Source organism: Notechis scutatus, chromosome Z (genome assembly GCF_049901735.1).
Source record: "Notechis scutatus isolate UNSWTSFEM ecotype Mainland chromosome Z, rNotScu1.2, whole genome shotgun sequence".
Taxonomy (NCBI): Eukaryota; Metazoa; Chordata; class Lepidosauria; order Squamata; family Elapidae; genus Notechis; species Notechis scutatus.
Genome location: NC_142025.1, coordinates 53741106 through 53763884, shown reverse-complemented (window position 1 = coordinate 53763884; position 22779 = coordinate 53741106). Strand labels below are relative to the sequence as shown.

The following is a 22779-nucleotide window of genomic DNA, read 5'->3' as shown; positions in this document are numbered from 1 at the left end:
TCATTCTACAACTCCAAAGGGATCCTCTTCACACCTTCTGGAGGCGGGGTGGGTCTCTGAGTGAGCTCCATCTGTCAGGCTGGCCTATTACTCCAGCTGACTCTTCTCCCTGAGGGCAACTGGGTAATCACTGTAGGGTTCCTGAATAGTTGCAGAGGGCAAGGAGATTGAAACAGTTTACCAGGGAACATTTTTTGGCTGGGAACTGGACAGAAAGTTGTTATGCTTTGGAGCAATTAAAAGGAGAGGCAGGCGAGCAGGCATGTATGCATACAGATCCGACAAAATAAAAGGCTAGCAGAAAAATGGAACATTAGTAAAAAAAATAAATTAAAAAAGAAATTATCCATTTTGATCTCCTGGCTCTTTATAAAAGCTATGCTATCTCAAACCATTGGAGAATCAGTCCAAGACAACAACACTATACTCTTTCTCCAAGAATTATATTGTTAAGATATCAGGCTATTTTGCTACAAATCACACACATCAGTATATACAAGCATACTACTCCTGCCAAAGATTAAGATTGCAACCTTTCAGAAAGATTACCTTAGATTGCAACCTTTCAGAAATAGAGTGCAAGTGACCCCATAGAAATGGACGGGTGGGTAGAAAAACCTGCAATCAACATGGGAACATAGGTTGAGGATGATGAAAGATGAAATCCAAGAGACCTCAAGGGACCTTTAAGCACCAAAACTAGCATTTGATCCAACTTCAGAACCATAACTTAATATCCTAATTTGATCCAAACTGTTATCCATAATGAAAAAATGTTCTGGCTTGTTTTGTTTGAAGGCAGGAGCAAATCTAAAATAGTATTTCTCTGAAAAAGCAATAATTAAGCAATCATTGATTCATTTTTGTAACTAGCTGCCCATTTATGTCAAAACAGAGGATTTAGTGATATCAGATAAACAAGAATTAATATATATGTGTCAAAATACAATCCAATTCTCTTTGACAAGGAATTTACAGTCCAAATAAGTCCTGGAACCAGTAAAGACTGTGTACAGAAAAACCAGTAAAGAAAAACTGCTAGTCTTGATGGTTAAATCTATTGATGGCTATATGGTAATTCTAGTTGATATAAAAAAGACTGGGTGAATTGGGCCAGTCACTCTCTCAGGTCAATCCCCCTTACACAATTGTTGTGGAGAATTCCGAGGAAAGAATATAAGGGTATAAATATAATGGTGACTATCTTAGTTATGGAAATAATAAAGATGGGATAGAAAGTCTTTTTAAAAAACTTAATTTCTGCATACAACAATTCAAAAATTAGGGGAAGTGGGCAATAGCCCTTACTGTGGCCTGTAGAAATACTGGACTATTAACTCCTACAATCCCAATCAGTAGCCAGAAAAAATAAGAAGAAACTAAGGGAAGATTAACAGGAGAAACAATAGGTTTGAAATGAAGAAAAGAGAACAGTCCAGCAAGACAAGTGAGGGCAGGAAACTGGTTGATCTATTTTCTTTCAATGACTTTGGATCTATCAGGTGTGTTTTAGAATCGAGGTACTGAATTTTAGGCAGGAGAATGAAGACTGATCAGCCATTGGATATCTCTTTATTTTGATGTTGTCAAAATTGGCTTAATAGTGACCTTTATGTAACATATCAAATGAATATACAGAGAACAGAGAAGATAATGTGCTGTATGCACATAAGCACTTAATCTGTTAGATAGCCAAAAATCACACATTCTTAAACATCTCTTGCCCACATTTAGCAAGACCTGGGTATACTTTCAGCAAGGAAGTGAGTATAAATGGTTTCTAAAGGATTTCAATCATCGGGATCAATCAATCCTTAAAGAACAGGAAACAGACAAGAATTATAAATGAATAGTCCTATTGAAGGAGAGAAAGACATTGCTATTTTTCTAAAAGCTTAATAAAATAGCTTGAAAGAGAAAATAATCTAACCTTCCCAGGATTATACTATCCAGGTTCGGATAAAAAAAAGGGGTGTGTGAAAGATTCAATCTATGAATTTATGTCACAGTAATAATTCTCATCATTAGGAAATCTAATTTCGCTAGGTTTTTTTTCTTTAAAAACGCTTAACAAGAAGATAAGCACACAACTATGTACATTCACTACAAAAAACATTGAACATGCCTGCTAACATCTGAACAGTCAAACAGATTGTTTTCATCTTTAGAAACAGAATGCCCCCTTATGGCCATATTCCTTACATTATCTGACTATGCTGGCTTCACTGAACTGAAATGAAAGTGCAGTAGTAGATGGACAGATCAACAACAGGCTGCACATTGACCTTTTGCAACATCCAATGTGCTAGGAAATACAATGGCAAATGATGCAGTTTAGATTAGTGTAAAGAGATGCATGCTGGGAAATGAACCCCTGACTTTGGTAATCACTGATTCAGTATCACTGATGACGCATAAATAAGATGGAATTATTGGAGTTAATGTGGATAGCTCTGTGAGAGCACAGCATATGCCACTGCTGTGAAAGAAGAAATCTATGTCAGTAATCCCTGGGAAAGAGACTGGATAATAAAATGTGAAAATCACCTATCAGGATAGCTTAAAAGTCCATCTCCTGGAGAGTCAGTCCTTTAGAGTTCCACATAATGCTGAGATTCAATCATCCTAAATCTACAGTGTAACCACATTTAAAACACTGTGCACAGTTTTCACTGCATTTCAAACAAGCTATTCTTTGTGAATCAGTTAATTAAGTGAATGCCTGTGTTTGAAAGATTGGATTTAATCTCTGATTGTTGCTGTAGAGTTGTTCTACCTCACTCTGTCCAAAATACTACTGCTTGCACTATTCTGGACCTTTCTTCTACTCCACGCCACCCACCCACCCACATCTGCCTGTCTATCATCTACCTATTTACCTATCAACCATCTGCCTACCTACCCACCTACCTACCTACTGTGTTTCCCCCAAAATAAGATCCGGTCTTATTTTCTTTTGGGCTGCCAAAGCTGTAGCTCACCCAATCCACTTTCCGCCAGCCTGTAGATATACAGTTAGACAGAATGGGTTTGCTTTGTTCTTGCATAAATCATCCCCAAGGAAAGGAGGAAGAAAAGGAAAATCCCCACCCCCATCCGCAGATCACGTTATGAAAGAGTTTTCCTCATCGTGTCTGCCCATTGTGCAGGCACTTCCAATATTTCTCCCTCTCCCCTATCTCAAGCAAAGTGAAACTAATGAACAAGGCAGTCAACAAGATCCGAGGGGTGCCTGCATTTCTGCCTGCCTGCTCCACCATACTCACTAAATTAGATCCCGCCCCCTGCTCATTACCCCATCAGCTCTGCACACACACACACATCCCAAAAAATGTTCCCTCAGTGGCTTTGGTGGCCAGGGAAGATGGGATTTGGGGGTGCAAAGGAGAAAGGGGCAATCTTCCTTCCCTCCTCCCCCCATCAATCCCACTGCAGGGCCGCCACGGAGCTGCTTGTTGAAGATGCCTCATTCATCATGGTTTGATTTTGCTTGAGATGCAGATCACAAACCGTGGCCGCTGCCTGCTCAGAGACACAAGGTGAGTTGCAAAAGAGAGGGATCCTTGGTTGCAAGGTTGCCTGGCACCATGGGCAGGGCCTGGGCTGGCAAAAGTGCACTGATAACACCCCCAAAGATAGAATGAGAGGCAGCTCCCAGTCCTTGCTGGCTCAGCTGATCCACAGGGCTGCAATTAAGGGGCCAAGCCTCCATGAGGTGACTGGGGAAGAGAAGGAGCCATCACGCCTCAGGGATTGCTGCCCATGTTTGTGAGGGGATACATGATTGGGCTGCCTCCTGTGCTGGCCATGGCTTATTTTTGGGTAGGGCTTTTAGAATAGAGTAGAGTAGAGTAGAGTAGAGTAGAGTAGAGTAGAGTAGAATAGAATAGAATAGAATAGAATAGAATAGAATAGAATAGAATAGAATAGAATAGAATAGAATAGAACAGAACAGAATACTTTATTGGCCAAGTGTGATTGGACACACAAGGAATTTGTCTTGGTGTAAATACTCTCAGTATACATAAAGAAAAGGTACATTCGTTAAGAATTAAGAATCATAACACACAATACTTAATGATAGTCATAGGGTACAATCAACAAAGTTACAGTCCTACAATTACAAGTGGGAGGGGATGGGTGATAAGGAATGATGAGAAGATTAACAGTAATAGTAGTGTACACTTTGTAAATAGTTAAACAGTGTTGAGGGAATTATTTGTTTAGCAGAGTGATGGCTTTCGGGGGAAAACTGTTTTTGTGTCTAGTTGTTCTGTTGTGCAGTGCTCTATAGCGTCATTTTGAGGGAAGGAGTTGAAACAGTTTATGTCTGGGATGTGAGGGATCTGTAAATATTTTCACAGCCCTCTTTTTGACTCGTGCAGTATACAGGTCCTCGATTGAAGGCAGGTGGGTAATAATTTGTTTTTTCTGCAGTCCTAATTATCCTCTCAAGTCTGTGTCTGTCCTGTTGGGTTGCAGAACCAAACCAGACAGTTATAGAGGTGCAGATGATAGACTCAATAATTCCTCTGTAGAACTGTATCAGCAGCTCCTTGGGCAGTTTGAGCTTTCTGAGTTGGCGCAGAAAGAACATTCTTTGTTGTGCTTTTTTTTTTTTAAAAAAAAAACAAATTTTATTAATTTTACAGACAAACAAAGCATCATTAAACATTAAAGACATTGAACCTCTTTCCATTATAAATTTTACAAGGCAAATAAAACATTGTTTTATACAATACAATTCTAATATATCCCATTTCCACTTAAATATTTTTTAGCAAATTTCTCATTATTTCTCTTTACTCTTATTCAATTACATTTCTTCTATATTTATCCATTTTATACTCATCATATTCATATTTCCCTCTGCCTTGTTTACAAATATTCCTCTCGCTTTCTCCCAAGGTTTTATTAAATCTCAATCAGACATACACACACAAAACACAAAAACAGAAAACTTCTTTTTAAAAAGTAGCTTGGCCCCGGATTACCTCTCTTTGTATGGACTTCAATTAAATTCATGTTCAACTTATATACCATTACCTATCTTATTACCCTTCTATATCTTTATTATAACTTCTCCCGCTTTCCACTCTTCTTAATTCTATTTTATTTATTTCATCTTAATTTAAATCATTGTATTTGTATCTTTTGTCCATTCTTTTCAATTATCCATTTATCTCATTCATATTAGAAAAAAAATATTTCTCCTGAAATCACTAATCGAAGTATGATGCCTTTCCATCGGCTCCCCTACATTAACATCTAATTCCCTATCTAATTCTGCTTAGTACATTCTACTTACTAAAATAGTAAATCCATAAAGTAATTAAATATATAATTAAACATTAAATCTCATAGCATTCCAATTATCTATTTCAAAAACAAATACCATAATAATAAGTTCGTACGAACATCCACACAATAGTCAATTAAACTCTATACTTAAACTAAATGTTTTAGACATTCCTTTTAATATTTTATTAAATCTTAAAATCTATCATTATTAAACCTTTAATATTTTAATCTTTACTTAAGCCTTATAAAATTCTAATTTTCTAATTCTCATACAAATACTACAATACTATCATGTACCTTGCAGAAACATTTTGAAACAAAGTTATGCATTACCCATTATCCATAAAAAAAGATTTCTTCTCCACACCTTATTTCATACCTTTTTGGCTTTTTTCCCCCTTCTTCCTTCCTATCTTATCCCATCTAGTCTTTTACCCCCTTCGCTCCCCCCCTCTGTTACATTTCTCTTTTCTTTTGCTTTCTAACAGTATATTGATTATGCATCTTATTTTTCTCTTTCTTGGATGTTTCTTTTTAAGTCTTATGTCCTTTAGACTCATTAAAGATGGCTTCTTCTTCTTCTTCTTCTTCTTCTTCTTCTTCTTCTTCTTCTTCTTCTGTATCCTCCATTAATTGCTATGTTTGTTGATAAGTAGCAAGCGCCATTTCTAAAAAGCAAAAAATTTCTCTCACACCGTCTTTACCTTCTTTTTTATCCTCTCTCAGTTCATCAACAGATAAAGCCATTATAAACCTTTTCTTCTTCTTTTTTCTCTTCTTCTTCTTTTTAAAACAACCAAGATAACTCAAGACTTAAAACAATCCCCCAAAATCCCAAAGTCATCAAACAGTCCAAACAAAACACAAAGTTCTTCACACTTTTTCTTCCTGGGGTAATATCAGTTGGCAAAGGAAAAAAAAAACCCAATCTGTATTTTAAAGTCTCATTACAATTAACTTCCAATCTCAAAATCTTCCAGGCATCTCCTCCAGCAAAATCTTAATGAAAATTTTCTTTTTGTCCTCTCCTTCCCACTTATAACAGAAAGCTTTAAATTTTTACCTTCTATAAAATAGCAGGATTTTCAATATCCATTTGTTAAATCCATGTGGAAGGAGAGTAAACTTTCTCTAAAACACTTTCACTTGCCGCTTGTAAATCTCTTCTGGAAACAAAATATCTTTCAAAAAATCCGAATTTTCAGGATAATACTTGTATTACTTGTATCTTATAGTCCAGTTCAGCCAAGAAACTTTCGCTTCAGCACTTTCTCTTCCTCCAGCACGATCTTGTCCAGCTGTCAGCTTCTTTGTGGCGGCCATTACAGACCGCCGCTCCACCGCCCTTGAGAAAGAGGGTTAAGCCGGGTGGGAAGGGGTCTGCAAAGACCCCAACCCCCTGTCCGGATCCCTCCTATCTTGGGCTGCCTCTTCATGGCAGCCCCAGCCTCAGATCAATAGATCGGAGGCATCAAAGCAGCTAGCGCAGCAGGGATCGCGCAGGATCGCAAATCCCTGCCGCTCGCAAAGCCGACAAACCGGAAGTCTTTGTTGTGCTTTTTTGATGACGTTTTTGATGTTAGGTCATTTTAGATCATGTGATATAGTAGAACCTAGAAATTTGAAGGTCTCTACTGTTGATACTGTGTTGTCTAGTATTGTAAGAGGTGGTAATATGGGAGGGTTTCTTCTAAAGTCTACCACCATTTCCACGGTTGTTAGTGTGTTCAGTTCCAGATTGTTCCGGTTACACCACGAGGCAAGTTGTATAACCTCCTGTCTGTATGCAGATTCATCATTGTCTTGAATGAGACCAATCACTGTTGTGTCATCAGCAAACTTCAGTATTTTAACAGATGGATCGTTTTGAGATGCAGTCATTGGTATATAGGGAGAAGAGAAGTGGAGATAGCACACAGCCTTGGGGGGCCCGTGCTGATTGTACAGGTATAGGAAGTGATTCCGCCTAGCTTCACCTGCTGCTTCCTGTCTGTTAGGAAGCTTATGATCCACTTACAAGTGTGTTCAGGTACCGCTAGTTGGTTTAATTTACTTAGAAGAGTGTCTGGAATGATGCTATTGAATGCTTAACTGAAGTCTACAAAGAGGAACCTTGCGTAGGTATTTGGAGATTCAAGGTGTTGTAGCATGCAATGCAGAGCCATGTTAACAGCATCATCTGTCGATCTATTTGCTCGGTATGAAACTGCATGGGATCTAACAGCGGATCCGTGATGGTTTTCAGATGGGACAGCACAAGCCTTTCAAAGATTTTCATAACTACAGATGTTAGAGCAACTGGTCTGTAGTCCTTCAGTTCCTTGATGGAGGGCTTATTTGGCACTGAGATGATGGTAGAACGTTTGAAGCAGGAAGGAACATAGCACATCTCTAGTGATCTATTGAAGATTTGGGTGAAGATGGGGGCCAATTGGTCAGCACAGATTTTTAAGCAAGGAGTTATCTTGTCTGGCCCTGGTGCTTTTCCTGGCTTCTGTCTGTGTAATAGATCTTGCACTTCTTTTTCTGTGATCACCAGAGGTTGCGAGCCCAATGGATTGGGGCCAGTTGTAGGAGGCTTGGCTGTTGTTGGTGTGTTTGAGATGTGGGTTGTAGAGATAGGTGGCTGTAGTTTCTTTTCAAACCTGCAGTAAAACACATTCAGGTCATCTGCTAGTTGTTGATTTCCTTCTGCCTGGGAAGGAGGTTTGCTGAAGCCAGTGATGTTTTTAAGAGTTTTCCACGTTTGCTGGTTCATTTGTTGATAATTGATTCTTTAACTTTTCAGAGTAGCTTCTTTTTGCTGCTCTGATCTCTCTTGTTAATACGTTTCTGGCCTGATTGTATAGCATTCTGTCACCTTTTCTGTAGGCTTCCTCTTTGGAACGACGTAGCTGCTTAAGTTTAGCTGTGAACCAAGGTTTATTGTTACTATATATTTGCAGGTTCCTTGTTGGTATACATAAGTCTTCACAGAAGCTGACATATGATGTTACAGTATTTGTGAGCTCATCTAGGTCTGCAGAGGCATCTTCAAAAACATTCCAATCAGTGCAATCAAGGCAGGCCTGGAGTTTCAGCTTTGCCTCATCCGACTAAGTCTTCACTTATTTAATTGTTGGTTTAATGGTTTTAAGTCTTTGTCCGTAGGCAGGTACAAGGTGAATCATGCAGTGTCAGAATGTCCCCTGCTCGTGGTAAAGACTTATAAGCATCTTTTACTGTTGTGTAGCAGTGGTCTAAAGTATTTTTGCCTCTGGTGGGATTAAAAATTAAAATTAAAAATTAAAAGTAGATGCATGCTTAAAAATCAGGCTAGGTCTTATTTTTGGGGAAACACGGTACACCCCCCCACTCTGTGTTTATCTGTCTGTCTGTCTGTCTATCTATCTATCTCTATCATCTCTTGTCAGATCTTAATAGCTGACTTTCACGTGCAGCATATCCTGAGTAACTCACAATGAATACTAAAATAATAAGTTTAATAAAAAGAGTTAACAGTAAGGAACAGAACTAAAAAGGAATACTAACAGAACTAAAAAGAATACTAACTGCAATAAAACAACATTTTGCAATATTTACCAAATTTAAAGGAAGATGAAATTAATTTGAGCAAAATTAATCAAAAGGGAGTTTTAAAGTTTGTAGGAAAACCAAGGGAGCTGCTGGGTCAATGATACCCTTACTACTTGAACAGATCCAGGTTGTATATGGAATATTTTTAACATCCCTTTCAATTTAGCTGTGACACAAAGAACTGTGCTAAAGTGCTTCTCTATTTTGACGTCATGCATTATTTTAAATATCATCCTAGTCTTGGTCTGGATTGGCTTTCCAGAAATACACTGCTTAGTTGGTTTTTAAGGTGTGCTTGTTTAAAAAGAGTTATATGGAAAGTCTTTTTTGTTGTTTTTTAAAAACTGAGTTCCCATTTTACAGTTGTAAAAGAAATTGATTGTAAATTAACTTGGAATCAATTTGCAACTTCACTTTAGGATGCATAACTTCATTGGATATAATTCACTTTCTTCTGAGCAAAAACTGTCCCATATACCCCCTACCCCACCCCCACACCATAAAGGCTTGTGAAAGAAGTACCTGCAAAGGGATGTGCTTTTGCACATTTTATAATATAATACAGTATTTATACTTTTTTAAAAAAAAAGAAAGTTGACATTATGGAATAAAATTATGCACATCAAATCTATTTATATGTAAAAAATAAGTCCATATTTTAAGTGTCTCTGGAAATTTATGTTAACCATTGCATATGTCAGGGAATTACAAACAAAAGCTTTGTGTTTCATGAGAAAAAAGGTTGTGGAAATCAGTGCTGATTTTAAACCGATCTTTAAAAAGGATTGTATAAAAATGAAGCCAGTAATAAGTGAAGCAACAGCTGATATCTAAATGCACAAAATGTCACCTTCCATCTTCCATCGCTGGAATGAAGATTAGGTTTGAGACACAGAATGCAGAGACAGCTATTGGTTGGTAAAATCTAAAAAGCACCATATACTTCTTGGAATCAGCATGATCACAATACATGATGAAAAGAGAGCTCAAAACCCCTTTGGAATGAGCATCTCTGAATCTATTAGGCATCCATATGCAGCAATTTAAAGCCAAGTGTTAACAAGGTCTCTTTTCCAACCCGACAGCCAGAAAATTGCAGGCTATGTTAGGGAATGTCTGTATACTCATCAGGACTGGGTCTCTGCAGTCAAATGTATTTGAAAGGTTTCTTGTCTTATTTACTTAACTTTATTCATCACTAAAGCCTCAGGGACAAAAAGCATGAGATGAAACTTTCATATTACGTTAAGCAGTTCAGAGAATATAATGGAACATTAATAACATTGCTTTAGGTGGGTTGGGAAAGCAGAAACACTCCCTCAGTGCAGCTCCAAATTTGATTTTCAAATGTAGTCACAGTACTATTAAGCTACTAGTCCACTGCTTGGGGAACAGGATTGGGTTGCTGTGCTACTATCATTAAATAAGATATGGTAGAACCATATTTTGCCTAATGAAATGGTCTCATACATAACTTAATTAAAGTCCTGAAATCACCTTAAAGTTGTTACCCCATCTTTGGCAATCCAGAATTTAGCAATGCTGTTAGGAATCTTCATATGTCTGGAAAATGCTTGATTGGACGAGGCTGGTTTAGTTGAATCAACTTTCCGATGAAAGCATATTTCAGAAGGCTCTGACAATAATTGGTGCCTATTTATATTAGGATAAGTGATGAGGTGAGAGATGTAGAGGTAAGGTATATACACCAAGAGGACTGTTGGTAGCCCATTCCTGGGAACAGAAGAGCTGGCTTACATATTTTTCACTGACCCCTACAAACAACTGGCTGTCAATCTGAACTATACACAATTTTTACCTCTCTGGGTGTCACCGCAGGAAGCTTTTTTAAGAAAAGAAATGATGGCAAAGCCAGATTGGTTGACGTATGGTAAAATGTTATCTTTCAATTCTTTTTTTTTTTTTGAAAATTTTATTGATTTTTTAAAAACAAACATAAACAAACAAAACATAGAACATAAAAAATCTTTTTTGAAAGCAGCCTGATCCCGGGTTACATCTCTTCGTGCAGACACAAATTCAAATTCATGCTCATTTTTATATTCCATTCCATATCTTATTACCATTCTACATTTTCTATATAACTTCTCCTCTTTCAACTTTCTTAATTTTATTTTATTTATTTCATCTCAATTCAAATCATCATACTTTATATTCTTTGTCTGTCCTGTTTCAGCTGTCTATTATCTTTCCTCATTAAGCAAAATTTCTCCTGTGATCACTGATTGGAGTATGACGCCTTTATATCTTTCCCTAAAATTATAACACTTAATATAATACATAACTTCCATTCAGATTCTGCTTGGTACATTCTAAAACTACACAATGTATTTTTAAAAAGAAAAAAATTATAAATATATAACATAATTAAAACAACAATCCATACCAATTCGATTCTATCATTAATATTAATATTCATTTAAATCTTGAACATTTTACACATTACTTTTCAAATAAGTATCATATTTCTATGGAAACACTTATAAACTTTCCATAATTACTTCCCTCTCACTTCACTTATATTTTATAAAACGTTGAGTAGTTAAAATGTTCCCATTCCTTCCTAGTTCAAATCTCTCATTTATTTCATTTCGTTTATTTTGTTCACAAAAGTTTCACTAAATTACACTAACTATTTTATTCCACTTTTTAATCATATGTTTCCAATTTTCTAACATTATTTCTATTACAAATATAACAATACAATCTTATGTACCTTTACAGAATCCCTTTTTCAGTTAAATTTTCAACCATTATCTCTGAATAAATCCTGTTTCTTTACATCTTGCTCCAAACCTCTGTAACTTCTCTTCCCTTCCTTTTTCCCTTTCTTCTCTCTCCCCTTTTACCCCATCTCTCCACCTCCATTTCCTCTTCTGTATTCCCCTTTTCTGTTGCTTTCCAGCATTATATCCTTTTTCACATTATTTTTCCCTTTTTTGGCTGTCTTTTTAGGTCTTAAATTCTCCATTCTCTTTCCCCCCTTTCCCTTTTCTTCCCCAGATAGAATTACTGTTCATTAAAAATGGCTTCTTCTTTGTCCCAATCTTGTTGCGCAGTTTTTTCTTGTTTCTTATAGACACCAATCGCCATTTCTAAGAATTGAAAAATGGAGCCAAAGGAGCCCTTCCCTTCTTGTTCCTCTTCTTTATATTTTTTAAATTAGATTTTCAATTCATCCAGTTCATTCAGTTCATCCAGAGGTGATGCCATTGTAGAGTTTTTTGTTTTTGTTTTAAAAACCACCCAATTGTTTTTAGTCATTCAAATATGATTTCCAAAAGTCCCAAAATCACCAAGCAATCCAAATACACACAAGCTATTTCTTTTAAAACTTTCTTCTTTTTTCACTTTCTCTTCTTGGGGTTACTATTTAGTTACAAAGTTCCAGTTAAAATGTATCCTTTAGAAGTCTTGTTAAGATTTAACTTTAAATTCTTTTGAATTCCAAGCAGTCTCCTCCTTCCAAGTCCTGCCCTTATTATTTTCCTCTCCCTTCCCACTTATAGCAAAAAAAGGATTTTTTAGTGTTCAGAAATCTTTATTGTCCCTTTGGCATTTAATTATATTTCCAGTTTAATTACCTGTTGGTGCCAAAGCGGATTTTTCTGATTTCTTTATTCAGATCTTCTCGTTATCAGCATGAGGAAGGAGAGTGAATAAAAAAAAACTTTCCCTTTTCACTTTCATTCGCTGCTTCCGACTCTTCTTTGGGAGCGATTTATCTTTTGCAAAATTTAAATTCCAGGGTACCTTGGTTGTTACTTTTTGTCCCGGTCAGCCAAAAACTTTCACTTCTTAACTTCCTCCTGCACTTTCTTTTCCGGCTGAGTGCTTCTTTGAGGCGGCCATTTCTGACCGCCGCTCTTACCGCCTTTGGGAAAGGGAGTTTAGCCAGCTGAGGAGGAGAGGTGTGGCTCCCCTCAAACCCTGCTGGGTCTCCCCCGTCTTCACCACCTCTATGGGGTGGCTTAGCCCCGAAGGCAGTTGGCTCGGGACGCTCCAGCGGCGAGCCCAGGCAGAAATCGCACACGATTGCGGATTCCTGCCTGCCTCCAAAGCCCTGCAAACCGGAACTCCAAAATGTTATCTTTCAATTCTGATGACCCAATACTAAACCCGAAGGAAGAAGTTGAATCAGAAGGTTAGGCTTACCATTGGTTTACTTATTAGCAACTGAAAGGTTTAAATTAGATAAAAAGTGTTATAGATTTGATTTTTCAAAAATGAACTGGAATTTTCATTATGTGGCAATGATGAATGTATTATTTCTAAAATTTATAAAATGTTATTGAAACTAAACTTAGAAAATGAACATGTAAAACACTGTATGCTTCAGTGAGCAAGGAATTTTGGATATAATGTGATGTTTGAATAATGGGGAAATATGTGGATGAAGGGTTTAAAATTTACATTAAATTATAATTTAAAAAAGAATTTTTGTAAGAAGATGTATCGCTGATATTTAACACCAGATAAGCTATCTAAAGGTATGTCAAATGAATGTTGGAAATGTAAGAATAAAGAAGGGACTTTTTATCATTTATGGTGGACATGTGACAAAGAAAAAATAATTTGGAGTATGATTCACACTTTAATATAGAAAATCCTGAAAATGGAGATAGAAATGAAACCATAATTTTTCCTTTTGGGACTAATGGAAAAAGAACTGGAGAAAAAAATTGGAACTTTGTTGACAGTAGCAAGACTATTGTATGCACAAAAATGGAAAAAACACTTTGATACCTACCATGGAAGAACGGATGCAGATGTTGATTAGAGAATGAGATGATTCTGAATGAGGGAACTGGTCTCCCTCATTCATATTGCACAATATACCCTATACCCCAAACCTTTCATGTTATTCTGACAGAGCATGGTTACTCAGCAATATATAAAACAATCCTGCCCCTTGCTACTGCAACACTTCCCACTCAGGGAATAAATACCAGTAGAAATAATAAATGGACATCAAATCAAGTAGCAAGAACAAAAATATTCAAAATATTTAATAAATATTCAAAAAATAAATATTCAAAAAATTTCATTCAACTGTAAACCTTTACTTTTTTATGGCCTCATTCATAACTATGTGAGTTAAATTGTGCTTTTTACCAAATTTTACCATGAACCATCATGAGTTCTATCAAAAGTGATATTACAAGCATCCTGAATAAACATAAATCTTAAAAATATATTTACATTTTTCAGTAAATAATCAACCCATGCAAAGAGAAAATTTTGAAAACAGATATTTTTTTCCAATTTAGACATTCCTTTTATCTATTCTCTTTTTTAATCCTTGTTGTTACATATTTCCTACCTATAATAGGAAGACACAACAGAATGAGATTTTAATCATGCTTCAGAGAAACTTGGCAAACTATTTATTGAACTGGATAGAACATTTCAATTTTTTGCAAAGGCATTCCTTCAAAATCATTCTGCCTTTGAGTTAAATGCCGTCTTTTCTCCAAAGCCATGCTTGACATTAAATGGCAGATGTCCAGCAGATTTGTACATAGTGGCTCCTCCATGTTTTGCCCAGGCATTATCATATGGGCATCTCCAGTTCTTATAATGCATGTTCCATTTGGCAGCCATTTTGTGAATGCACAATCACATAGCCCCCATAGCCATTTAGCCAGAATACCTGAAATCATTCTTAAAATTCCACATCTGTCCATCATCTCCAAAAGATAGACTACAGAAACAATATAATGGAAGCTATTAAGGGATATAGTCAGACCTCTTATATTCATTCAGTATTCATTTCAAGTCATTTGAAGCAAGGAGTCTGAAAAGTTAGCAAAGATGTCCTATAGCTACAGAACCATATTGAAAACTGGAATATGCAGGATTACTTCTGGCTCTTTTATTTCTCACACAATAAAGAAGTAGCAATTCAAGATAAAAGCAACAAAGACACACATCAATTCTCATTCTCTAATATGAGTGAGAAAGATCGGCAAGTGCTACCACATAGTTTCATGTCATCAGGGCCTGCAGTCTGGAGAAGTGCAAATGCATCTTTCAATAAGGCATACATTCCAACGCTTCGAAGGAGCATTGTCAATATGCTCTTCACATAGGAAACATGATCCTAAGTGAAGCATAGCATATAAAAATATTTAATTAAAACTCAGTGGACTGGATCAGATTAAGTTAGCTGAATTTGGATCCAAGAAAAACCCATGGGATTAATTATCATTGACTTGGCTTTTTGATCTTGCTGAGATTTAATTAACTAGTTTTAATCTGGAAATAGCTTGTTGGTTTTAACTGAAGTAATCACCTGCTTGATCCTCCTTTGAAGTTGAAATTGCTCTAAAATGATAATGATTTTATAATCAGAACTGCAGTGATAAGTTAAAATAAAAAAATAACCCTTATCACTCAGACATTCCATAATTTAGAAAATGAAGATATTTGGCATGCAGAAAGAAAAAAGCTCTATATTTTTCTTATGTAAATACCTCTTCAACATCTTCCTTTGAACTTTGTTTGGTATTAAAGATGTGCTTCCATTTGCCTGGTTTAAAGAAAATTCACCTGTTATCAATAATTTAATTTCGTACTGAAGCATTACCCTGACAACAGAAATAAGAGGAAAAAATTAAAGAAAAAATGTAGTGCACATTTGTGAAAATCTTTTGAAAGGGCCAGTCAAAATACAGCACAATGAGATATCTGCAAGCAAGAGGAAGTATGCCAAATGTTTTTTTCTTTAAACTAGGGGGTAGTAAAAGGCATTATTCATTCCAAAAATGAGGTCAACATAGAAAGACTTGGCTATCAGAATAAACAATGTCCTTTCACTACAAGATAAGGAGCAGCAGCCTTATTTCTCCTGATAAAATGTGAGAAAGAGCAAGTGAGAAAGTGAGAAAGAGTATAAGCCTGGAAAGTTAGAAACAGTTTCTTCACTAAATATAGTGTAGTGCTATCCCCACAAGGGTCGTTGGAATCCGGGTTCTCCTGGCCCTCGTTTTAGCAGCTGGTCCACACTGGTTCCTCGCTCAAGCCCCTCTACTTGCCTTGGTCATGTGGTGAAGTGGTGGTCAATCTTTCCCCAGCAGGCATGTCATGTGGCTGGTCGGCCATTCTTCCTCTCGCCCTCTCCTCTCTCTCTGTCTTGCACTGCCTGCTGGGCTCTCCTTCCACAACCTCTGCCCCTTCCTTGATTCATCTGCTTGCCTCCCTTTCTTTCAAACTCCTTTTTCCCTCAGGCTTGCCCTCCGAAGCTTCTCCTATTCTCCCTATTGCCTTCTGTCCTCTCACATTCCTCATGCCTCTTTCTTTATTTCCTCCTTAGGCCTCTTATTTCCCTTTCCCTAGGCCTCCTTACCTTCTAGCTTTCCCCAGCCAAGCCTCCCTTTCCTCTCTCTCTTCCTTTCCCACCAAAACCTTCCTTTCCTGCCAAAACCTCTTCCTTTCTTCCCACCCCCACCGCTACAATAGCAATTAATGAAGATGTGTTGTGTGAAGGAGTACACACAATACAGCAATTACCAACTTGAAAATTGGTAGTGCTTTAGTGCAGGGGTCCCCTTTTGGACCTCAGGGACCACCAAATTCATAATTTTAAATCCCGCAGATCACTAATATGAATCCAGCGTGCCGCTCGCTGTGCCTGGACTCCCAGTGACGGGATGGGGTCCTTCAGGCACTTAGCTTGGTCAGCTGTTTCTGCAAACTTAAACACTCAAAGAGCCATATGGAGTCATTTGCAACAGAAAACAAAACACCGGGATCTCTCATCTCTCTCTTTCTCTCAGTATCTCTCACTCTCTTTTTGTATCTCTTTCTCTCTCTCTTATCTCTTTCTTTGTCTCTCTCTCTCCCATCTCTCTCAACCGGGCCAGCCAGTATCTTGGGGAAGAGAGGAAGTTGCATGTCACGGTCAGAAGAAATGCCTGTGAGATGCAGCAAAAGATGAAGCTTCGCTCCCGCTTTGGAATATGAAGCAAATCTCCCTTCTCAGGCCAGGCGAGGAGTGACTGGGAGGGGAGGGGTGGGGTCAGCAAGTGTGGATTCAGCTGACAGGAAGCCATAGCAAGGGAAGGAAAGAGTCTCAGATTGCTGACACGCATTGCTTTGGCCTGCCTGTGCCGCTACCCCCACCCCCTTTTGCTGCAACAGCACTATTACCTTGTTCTGGGCAGCGAGGGCTGCACTACTCCTTACACATTGTACTTCCTGAAAAGTTGCAAGTTACACATTCCTCCCTCTACGGCGGAGATTTCCAGTCCCGCCACGAGCTGCCTGGCCAGTCCCATAATCCAGAGCTCTAGTCACATGTCCATTGGTTGGAGCAGCTCCTCCACCCGGGTGTGCCACGGACTGGTGATCTGAGGACCACTGGTTGGGGACCTCTGCTTTAGTGGCTCAATCTATCTCATCTACTCTGAGCCAAATTTGACATTGTTTATATTTATTAGCTTCCTAAATATGAAATCTGTTTGAAATCCCTTTAATAATGTCTAGAAACCCATAATAATCAGTTGTTTTCCCCCACCATGCCCTCTAGAGGCAGTAGGAACACAGTTTTTAGAAGCTGTAGCCAACTCTACATTGGAACACACATTTTGGAAAAGTTGGACCTTATATGTCTGGAAGATCCCAGCTTATGGAAACTTCCAACACTGTTAGAAAATACATAGACAGAGTATATTAAACTAAAAGTTAACTTCTTCGGGAGCCACTTTTATCAGAAACTATATATATAGAAAGCATGAGATATGATGTGAAAATTTGTTTTGGCAAACTCTGAAAAGATTCAATTCTAGATCTTAATACAAGACTGCATTTTTGTTTATCAGATCTTTCTCCTATTTAACAATGTCCAATTATAGAGTTGACTTATATAAGCAGTGTTTTTTTAGATATCTGACTTTCCTATTAAAGCATAAAAGGCATTGAAGATGATGGGCATTTGTTTGAAAGGTTCCAGAATGAATTTTGTTTTTCCATATTATTCTAACTGCAATACTGCAGTTTCTTCTGAACACATTCAGCATATACCAAAGCACAAGACAATATTTCTTCCCCCAACCCCCAAGGGATTTTTAACAAAGGCCATCCTTAAACACATTTTTTCATGCTTTAATACAATGGAATATTTGGTCAGTATCACTCAGGCCAACCCACCTTGCAGAGTTGTTGTACATTTAACATTGGAGAAGGGTTGCAGATATAGATTAGAGCTCTGAGGAGAAAGACATGATAAAAACCTAATGAATAAATAAATACCCAGAGATCCTGGGACTCAACTTTTGCATATAAAGCAGGCACTCTTTCATGGTGTGCACCCCTCCCAAAGGGCTACAAGCAACATAAAATAATAAATACAGCTTTGCTTTCAGTTCAATACTTCAGGGCCACATAATTAATTTTTAAAAATATATTTTGGCAGTTTGTTTCCTTTATTGTTGCTGGTTTCCTAACTTGCTGCTGGAAAGGAGATCAATAAAATCAAATATTTTGTTTAGGCAAGCACAAGTGATGTTAATATTATTTTAAAGCAGCCCATTTGCATTGAGCTATATATCTAAAGAAGGATGCATATGCACAAAGAGGCCCATAAGGGCAATACTTTCAGCCTCTGAGACACTGTACTATGCTAAAATATTACTGCTAAATCAAAGCAATGAAGTAGATGCACACATATAGAATAAATGATCACTTTAGCCCACCACCTTGTACAATTTATTTAGTATTTTTAAATTGCTAATTCAAACAAAGGACACTGGGCTTGTCGAGCAGAAGTATGGCAGTTCGAGACCTAAGTACCATGTGACAGAGTGAGCTTCTGTTTCTTGCCCCAGTTCCTGCCAACCTAGCAGTTTGAAAGCATGAAAATGCAACTTAATAAATAGATACTATTTCAGTGGGAAGGTAACAGCATTCCATGTTCCTTCAGTGATAATCATACTGGCTACCGAAGTGTCCTCAGACGATGCTGGCTCTTTGGCTGTAAATTGGAGATGAACACCGCCCTATAGAGTCAAACATGACTGGCAGGGGAAACTTAATTTTACCTTAATAGAGATCCCTAAGAGTTTCAAACCAGAAATCCAATGATGGGGAGGAAAAAAAACATGTTTTAAACCTTATAATTTCTGTTGTTTGCGCTGGCCTGAAGTAGGCTGTGGAATTTAATAGTGTATATGTTACAAAATCAACTGAATACCAGTTACAGTAATGAGGATGCATTCTGACAGATATACATGTAAGGAATGTACATGCTTTTTTTTTTTCTTAAAAAGACACAAGAATGTTGGACTTTCCCTACCTCCTCTATTACTGCACTGAAGTCAATCAAAAATTAAGAAATCACAGTTTGGTTACAGCTTATTCACTATTTTCTATTGAACTGAGTTCTAAACTGGAAATTCTGAAGTTCAGAGATCTTCTCTCTGAGAATAGCAGTTAAGTTTGTTTTGCCTCAGTTGACAATATTTACTTTGAAATATACTTTCAGTAGGATATACTGCCAAATATATTATCAGCATCAGTAACTACTATTTCTGCATGGCTTAAAATGTGCAGCCATAGCACATGTTTTTAATGTGGTAATTATTAATACATTTTTTTTAGTACATTGCATTTCGTATTTGGTTATCTCGCACATAAACATACTACTTATGTTAAATCTTTTACAAATCTTATCCAACAACATAGTATATGGCATAATGTGTAACAGTTTTAAGGTTCATTTATGGAACCAATTTTTCAGATATATGAAATTAGTAAATATCAGAAATAGTTTCTAAAGATATCTAATATGGTAATCTCAACCGTGAAATCTGTGTAAGTGAATATACAATGGGATCCAAATATAGTAAAATTTTAAATCAGGTCTAATATTTAAAACGCTGCACTACAGAACCTCAACACTGACTGCAGGTAATCTAGTTTCAATCTGATGTTTTCCAAAGGTGTTGGGCAACTCCCATTGCCCACCCATATCTAGGAAGCACACAAGCTGCCGTTCAACACATCTGGAAACGCCTGGGGAAAGGGTAGAGTGATACATTCAAGAAAGAGTTGGTTACTAATTTTTGAATATGCTGGTGGATGTGTTTTGGATTTAGTGGAGCAAGGAAAACCTCAAGGAACTATCCCATGATTTATTTATCTTTTCAAAAGCTTTGTTTTGAATGCTGGCATTTTCCAAATGTAAAAATATGGTAGGGGATTGTAATTAAACCCAACCCTACCCTAAGCTGTGCTTATAAAGAAAATTCAAAATATCATTATCATACATCAATTCCAATCCCTAAACTTATAGTACCCCGAATCTCCATGTAAGGACATAACTGGGAGACTTCATGAAAGCACTCGCTCATCCCGAGGGGACGTCCCCCTAGGACGAACAGAAGGCCAGGAAGAATTAAAAGGACTCGTAAAGAAGACAAGTCTTTTCACTCACCCTCTGATTTTGAATGCCATCAAAATAATAAGAGCGGAGTTAAAAAGGTGCCTTTCTTTGCACATCTGAATATGAATCATAGAGCGTACTCTGCAGTCGGGAAAAAGTGCTGTTTGTCTTCAATCCCTTCTTTCTCTCACCACCGCTGCTGTCCCCGTCCCAAAAATAACTGGCTCTCTACAGAGCAGCCACTCCTCACCTCCTACAACGCTTTCTAGGACACTGCAGCAGTTCTCGCCCTGCTGTTGCAGCAATAGGCTCTCAGCCCCGCTACTGGGGACGCATAACTTTGCCTCGCATAGCTTTGATGCAGCGGCGGTAGTCAGCAATCACTGGAAGAGAGTCATTCTTCCGGCTGCTCCTTTGCCTACGCGAGAGCGAGTGTTTAAATCGCTCTCTTGTTTATCACCATTTCTCTTGGGCCGGCGCTGCTTCCAGGCAAGACCCTCCTATGCTCATGCTCGGTCCCGCCATGGCTGCCACGTTGCATCTTGGGGGTTGTAGTTTTCTTTCTGACCAATGGTGTATTGTTATACATACGTGTATATACATACGTGTACTCTCTTTCTCCCTCTGAGGAGCTTATTTATTTTGCCGGAAATCTTCATGTAGAATTCAAACTATAGAGCTATAGGAGTAAATTCCAAATATAAATTCCACTGAACTTACTTTTGGTAGGCAGATATTACATTGAACAATTAGCCAACAAGATGTTTTTAAAAATCTGAGCCAATTCTTATCAGCAACATTGTATAAATCTCTCAGGCATACGGTATTGATATAAAAGTCTTAAAAACCAGGGGGGTTCCCTGAAGTGCCTCTGGGTAATCAATCCAAATATCTTATGCTATTTCTATTTCATCTTTCTCTCCTCAGTGTTTTTAAGTTAAAATAAAAACTCTCAAAACTCTCTTTAAGTGAACGTTTCACCTAAGTTGTCCCATAGATATTTCTAAACTAAGTGCCTCCTCCCAATGTGATGAGACATATTGTACCTTCTAGTGGTGGGATTCAAATTTTCTTACTAACGGTTTGGTGAGCGTGGCAGGGAAAGGATACTGTAAAATTTCCAGTCAGAGGTGGTATTTGCCAGTTCTCTGAACTACTCAAAATTTCCACTACCAGTTCTCCAGAACTGGCCAGAACCTGCTGAATACCAGCTCTAGTACCTTCTCAGAAATTGAACAAAGTTGGAACAGCCAATCTACTGGAATGTGGGAGGATCATTTTGTCCTTCTCCACAGATAACAAGAGGTTGGACTAATTCTGAATGTTGCTCTTTTGGAATATTTTTCAGCAGGAAATCAAAAAGTATTCAGGCCTGTTGTTGAATAAATGAATAAGAGCAACCAACAGAGTCTTCAGATGCTGCCTTATATTAGCTACTGTTTGTATGCATACTCAGATATTCCCATGGTGATAAGATAGTTAAGTATCTTTCCAGTAAATTAATGTCAGCCTTTAACCGCTGAAGTGTTTGGCCCTGATAACTTGATGCTTATCTGGGGAAAACTACTTTTTAATAGCTGCGTATTGCATCTCCCACAGCTTGTTTGGTTTTGATACATACACATAAGCTCCTAGCCTCCTAATAAGCACTTTATTTTATTTCATTTTAATGGCTGATTTCCCTCCTACTGTTCAGACAAGGCTACCACAGCAATTCCCATTTGGGTCACTAAGAATTAAACAATGATCAGATGTGACTACCATTCCAAGAATTCCCATCTAGAATGGAACTGGCAGAGCAGTAGTGAAAGATAGAGGTTTCATCTTCATAGGATAGAGGGGATGTGGACAGTGGTAGGATTCAATTTTTTTTACTACCGGTTCTGTGGGCGTGGCTTGGTGGGCGTGTCAGGGCAAGGTTACTGTAATATTTCCAGTCAGAGGTGGGATTTGCCGGTTCTCCGAACTACTCAAAATTTCTGCTACCAGTTCTCCAGAACTGGGCAGAACCTACTGAATACCACCTCTGGATGTGAAGCTGAAGGAGCAGCAGTGAGGCAAGTGCTGGTAGTAGTTTCTCTTGATGACTTTTGGCAAAGTAAAAATGGACTACAGAATTGCCAAATATTTTTGGAGAGAATTGACACAGCTTCTAGTTTGGCTGATTCAATCGTATGCTGTAGATTTTTGCTGGACTCAAACATCACTATCTGTATTCAAAATGGAGAGTCCAGCCATCAAAAGAGGAAAGGGGGGAGTTAAGGGGAAAAGTCTGAATTGGATTTTGAGAGACCCAAAACATCTTAGCAGAATAACAGAGTTGGAAGGGACCTCTGAGATCTTTGTTTCAGACAAATAGGGAGGCTCAGCCAATCTCATTGAACACATGTTGTACTCTGACAATAAAGGTAATAATAATAGTTTCCAATCTCTTCTTTAAAACTTGCAGTGTTGGAGCACTCACAACCTCTGGAGGCAAGTTGTTCCACTGATTCTGT

The 22779-nt window shown here is 37.7% G+C and overlaps 1 protein-coding gene across 16 annotated transcripts in view; it reads right to left on the bottom strand.

Moving 5' to 3' along the window:
• Positions 1-20805, bottom strand: part of POMGNT2 (protein O-linked mannose N-acetylglucosaminyltransferase 2 (beta 1,4-)) — a 28200-nt gene extending 7395 nt beyond the window's left edge. The window contains exons 1-4 of one of the 16 annotated variants that reach the window (XR_015745756.1): positions 20333-20805; positions 18049-18106; positions 15375-15488; positions 14614-15001 (exon numbers count right to left, since the gene is read on the bottom strand). The gene's annotated coding sequence lies outside the window, so the exon portion shown is untranslated. The other 15 variants (XR_015745757.1, XM_087946122.1, XM_087946123.1 and 12 more) reach the window with 15 other exon arrangements.
• Between the last annotated feature and the right edge of the window lie 1974 nt (positions 20806-22779).